The sequence below is a fragment of the Danio rerio genome, chromosome 16 (genome assembly GCF_049306965.1).
Source record: "Danio rerio strain Tuebingen ecotype United States chromosome 16, GRCz12tu, whole genome shotgun sequence".
Taxonomy (NCBI): Eukaryota; Metazoa; Chordata; class Actinopteri; order Cypriniformes; family Danionidae; genus Danio; species Danio rerio.
The window spans coordinates 6,798,811-6,804,810 of NC_133191.1; positions in this window are offsets into that span (position 1 = coordinate 6,798,811).

The following is a 6,000-nucleotide window of genomic DNA, read 5'->3' on the forward strand; positions in this document are numbered from 1 at the left end:
TTAACCCTCATTAAAGGGCCATGAAACTCCCTTGTTTCAGCAGGGTGTTTTCACACCTCTACTTTGGAAAAGGCCAGAAAAGTGGGCGTGTCCAGCTCTGTTTAGGGGGGAGTGTCGGAGGAAGAAAAGAGGCACGGTGTGGGAGTGTCTATTTGGGCACGCGACTGTGTTTACATGGGCATCTGTAGTCAAATTATTTGCCAAATTATTAAATGATGGACTTTAACTGTCTTTCATTCAGAGAATTCATTCATGTCCCTCGCGACAAACGAGATATTTGGTGCGAGGAACTGCTGTAAGCGTGTATTTTTCATGCAATGTTTGATACCGCACGGCGAATGAGAGAAAAAAAACTCATCATTTCTCGGAAACTTAGATGCACACAGCAGGTAGCATCAGAAAGCCACATGTGTTATTCCAAAATGCGGCAAAAATCCTACACGAGGTTAAAGTTTGGTTGTGGTGCTAACATGTTTACACTCTGTGCAATAGTTTGTTCGATACGAACAAACAGAATAAACAAAGAGCACTGGTCGCTCACTTACCAAATCTATAGAGACAGGACAATCACCAGCAACTAGAGCCGCGTCTTTATTAAGAGGAGACTAAAGCGAATCCGGATCTCAGCGTTTGCAGATGAGAACAGCTCTCAGGTAAACAATAATCCTCCTTAGACACGTAAGTTATTGTTGTCGAGCGTTGCGTACACTGTTAATCCACACGTGATCCAGCTGAGCTCTCACAGGGAGAAAACGAAAACAAAACTTAACTGCAGCAAACTATAAAAGCAACACTTCACGCTGGTTTTGCCAACACAACATGGCGTCACTGTCGTCTAAACACTATGACAGAAATGAATATTAATGAAGTTGCATAGTAGAGCGTGCTAATTGGTTTGAACCAAGCCTTACTCATGCATTAATGCAACACACTGTAAGACGTAATAAGACACACTGAAATACAACGCTATTATGTCATGGCCATAACGCAGCTTCAAAAATTCGTTTCAAACCGGAAGTACGAATTTGCTTGAAATATTGCAAAAACAACCAATTTACACGTTTTAGTAAAATATAGGTGTCCTAATAGTGTTTTTAGCAGTGTGGGACACATATACGACTGTCAACAGCTCAAAAAATGTGTTTTGGTTTTTCGTGACCCTTTAAACACGCCTGAATAAAGTAACTGAGTCCTTGTTTGAATTGAGTACTTGTTTTAAACCTACATTTACATCTGTTTGACACCCTTGGTATTCAGTTTGGTGTTAGTCACCATGAGGAGCTGCCAATCATGAATTCCCTGATTTATCAGGGGTTGCCAAAGCAGAAGAAATCCCCAATTACATATGTTCTTTGCAGCCAGAGTAGTTCAAGACACAACCCAATACTGGGAAACACCCATACACTCTCATTTACACACTCTCATACACTGCGGGCAATTTAATTCCTCCAGTTCACTTATTCCACATGTCTTTGGACTGAGGAGGAAACCAGAGCACACAGAGGAAATCCATATGTATACAAGGAGAACATGCAAACTCCATACAGAGATACCAACTGTCTCAGCTGGGACTCAAACTAGCAACCTTCTTGCTGTGAGTGCTAACCACTGAGCCATTGTTTCTCCATTCCGTCTCCTTCTTTTCGATAGCCAGGGGGTCATCAAACTTATTACAGTGGTGCAAAAATCCAGGAGAGGGAGGAACACACTGTCCGTGAGGGCCGGAGCCTACAACCATCCACCCGCAAGGAGACGAGTAGGAGATGGAGGGATTACCTCTATGGACAATGCCAGGGAAGTCACCGTCATCTGCCACAGATTCCAGGATAAATTCCACTGCAGGGCTTCCAGCACGTACAAAGGCCACCGCCATTCAGGATCTCTCAGCTAGTAGAAGACCAAGAGGCAGCGTGTGTTGAGAACCGACCCCCTCTCTTTTTTTTTCCTCTCTCCATGTCTCTCCTAATTTTTCCATCTCCCTTTCACTCGCCAGGTCTCGCAGGTGCTGTGATGTGCCAATCACCCCCCTAACCCCCTCCCTGCTTCTTTTACGCTAGGATCAAGCTGTAATATCACAGAAAAAAATGCAAAGAAATGAATCCTCATACTTATTCAGTGTATGAACACAAAATAGATAGAGTACCTGAAGTCCTAACAATCAAAGAGCTTAAATGTATAAACTGATTGTGTCCATATTTCTAATCAATTATGTTAAATCTGAAAAATTTCCAGCCTTGAACATATCGCAGGGGTAAAAGATTACAATGAGCTGGTCAGTCTAAAATTGTATCTTCACCGAAAGTCATCATAATAGCAGGTCGTTTGAAACGGATTATCACCCCAGTAAGTGTATCAGCACAGAACATGAATTTACAATAAATACTATTATGTTATTTGTATTACAGTCATTATCGGCATGCAGCATATCATTATATGACATCACAACATCTGACACGACTCTCCCTATTAATTTTCAAAGCAGCATGTTGTCAGTGATTCTAGCACCTGCACCACATTGGCTTTTGGTCATACTCTTGTGACAGTGCGCATGTATCAAAAATCACAGCAAGTGTGTTTTGAGTGGGGACTGAGCGACAACACACACACACACACACACACACAAATGTTGGTTTATTGTGTTTTATGGGGACATGGCTCAATTCTTGTTTCCAGGTAGATATTTACCCCCCCACCTTCCCTGCTAAAAACTCACTGCAGACATCAACACGCTAATTAACTTATGCTTAATTTAAGTGGGGGTATTACATCCAACTGGAGGGGGGAAATAAAACATCCCTGCTCTCCCCAAAGGATCCGCACACCATATGAATGGGCACTGGCCGCTCGGCACTTCGAGTGGCGCTGCAGCACAACAATGCTTCAGTTGGCAGCATTAGTAAAAGCACAAGGAGATTTGACTTTCTCCACGGGCCCAGTACAACCCTTCGCCAGGCTGATAATGGGCTCCTATCAGGTTTAATGATCCTCAGCTTGGACGAACAGACAACAGCAGCAGGGAGGGGGCGGTTAAAGGGGCACCGGGATTTGTACAGCAAGCATATTGTCATTAAATATTTTTTTTTCAAACACCCCCTTGTTCATGGCATAAATGCCGCCGTGAGAGTGATCATAATTGGCTCTGAACACATGTGTAATTGCCTTCAGCTGCCGTTCTTTTACAGTTGACATTGTTCTGTGGCGATGAGGTGACTGGCCATTTGAATAAGCAGCTTGTTTGGCGGCGGCGGGCGTAATTGAAATGTCCTACGTGTGTGAACAGAAGATTACATTAAGACCCCCCGATAATCACCTGACAGGGGAATAATTGAGTCTGCAATCTGCCACAGCGTCCTCGAGAGCCCTGGAGGATGTAGTCGAATAACCGGGCGGCACTCTTGGCTGACACGCTCTCAACGCCAAGCAAAAGTGCCAACCACGCATTCCTGAGCATCAACCCCTCCGTCTGTCTGGCTGTCTGTCTCTCTGTGTGTTTCGGAGAGGGGTCACTTCTCCACAAAGCTAACAGATGGTCGCTTTTAACAGTCATTATTGAAGTGTTTAGGTCATTGAGGCTGTGATCACAATTTTCATAAAGGTTTTATTATTTATTCTCTTCCTCATTCTTATCAAAATGATTATTTAAACAGCTCGTATTCACATTAAAGGGAGATTCCCGTTTATCTGCAACCCAGTACTGGGAAACACTCATTCACACATACACCACGGACAATTTAGTTCACCAGAATTACCTTTATCGTATGTCTTTGGACAGAAAACCCACGCAAACACAGGGAGAACATGCAAACTCCACAAAGAATTGCCAACTGGCCTTGCCAGGACTTGAACCAGCAATCTTCTTGCTGTGAGGCAACAATGTTAACCACTGAGCTACCGTGCCACCATTAAAGGGATATTTCACCAGTTGTTTAAAACCTATATGAGTTATCTGTTGTCTGTTAAACACATAGGAAGCTATTTTGAAGTAGCGCTGCACAATGGATTGTTTCTTCATGGATATCACAATGTGTGCATCAGCAATAGTCACATCACATGATGTTCAGTGCTGAGTCTGGATTATAGTTGACCAGACTTTTTGACAGCGTGAGTCTCTTCAGGAGTTTAGGCAAGGCAAAGCAAGTTTATTTATATAGCACATTTCACACACAGTGGCAATTCAAAGTGCTTTACATAAACAGGAAAAAAAAAGAGACGAGTATAAGAGAAAAAAAATAATAAAAATGCTAAAAAATAAATAAATAAATAAATTAAAAAAAACTGATTAAAACAGATAAAATGTGTTATAACAGGTTATAAATAAATGAAAAAAGAAGAAAAAACATGATAGCGTGATCTGTCGAACATAGCATAGTTTAAAGCAGGGGTAACCAATCTCGGTCCTGGAGGGCCGGTGTCTCTGCAGGGTTTAGCTCCAACTTGCTTCAACACACCTGCCTGGATGTTTCAAGTATACTTCGTAGGACCTTGATTAGCTTGCTCAGGTGCGTTTGATTAGGGTTGGAGCTAAAATCTGTAAGACACAGGCCCTCCAGGAACAAGTTTGGTGACCCCTGGTGTAAAGCATTCAGACACAAAAAAATCATACCATTTGCAACTTTAATGAAGACTTATTTTTATTATCATTTATACAAATATAATTAGATATTTGTCAAAACAATAAATCACTGTTTATTCTTTTTTTATCATTGCTATAAACTCACCGGCCACTTTATTAGGTACACCTTACTATTACCAGTTTGGACCCCTTTTTGCTTTCAGAACTGCCTTAATTCTTCATGGCATACATTCAACAAGATACTGGAAATATTCTTTAGAGATTTTTGTCCATATTGACATAATAGCATGACGCAGTTGCTGCAGATTTGTTGGCTGCACATCCATGATGTGAATCTCCAGTTTCGTCACATCCCGTAGGTCCTCTATTTGATTGAGGACTGGTGACTGTGGAGGCCATTTGAGTAAAGTGAACCATGTGTTGTCATGTTCAAGAAACCAGTCTGAGATGATTCGTGCTTTATGACATGGTGCGTTATATTGCTGGAGATAGCCATCAGAAGATGGGTACACTGTGGTCGTAATAGGATGGATATGGTTATCAACAATGCTCAATAGGCTGTAGCGTTAACACGATGCACAATGGGCCCGAAGTCGCAGCTGAAATCGAGACTCATCAGACCAGTCAATGTTTTTCCAGTCGTTTATTGTTCAATTTTGGTGAGCCTGTGTGAATAGTAGCCTCAGTTTCCTGTTCTTAGCTGACAGGAGTGGCACCCGGTGTGGTCTTCTGCTGCTGTAGCCCATCCGTCTCAAGGTTGATAGAGTTATGTATTCTCCTCTGACCTCTGGCATCAACAAAAAATGTGCACCTACAGCACTGCCTCTCACAGGATATTTAAGTTTTTCAGATCATTCTCTGTAAACCCTAGAGATTTTTGTGCATGAAAATCCCAGTAGATCAGCAGTTTCTAAAATAATCAGAGCAGCTTGTCTGGCACTAACAACCATGCCACAAGTCACTTAAATCACCTTTCTTCCCCATTCTGATGCTCGGTTTGAACTGCAGCAGATCATCTTGACCATGTCTACATGCCTAAATGAATTGAGCTGCTGCCATGTGATTGGCTGATTAGAAATTTGCGTTAGTGAGCAGTTGGATAAGTGTACCTAATAAAGTGACCAGTGAGTTTATATGCTTATTTAATGAATTATATCATTTGCCAATACACTGCATTAAAAAAAACTAGATCCTTCCAGCTAATCTAAATTAACTAATTATTTCCAAACAGAACTATTCAAGCCCTCTGGTGAAATTGTATTCATATCACAATACAGTATAAATCGCTGAAAAAATACAGCAATATAAAATATGTCAGACTTTACCAATATTGTGCAGCCCATAGGCCATACGATAATCTTCAAAATATCGTATTTTTTGTTCAGCAGAGGAAAGAAAATCATAAAGGTTTAAAAACAAATGAGGGA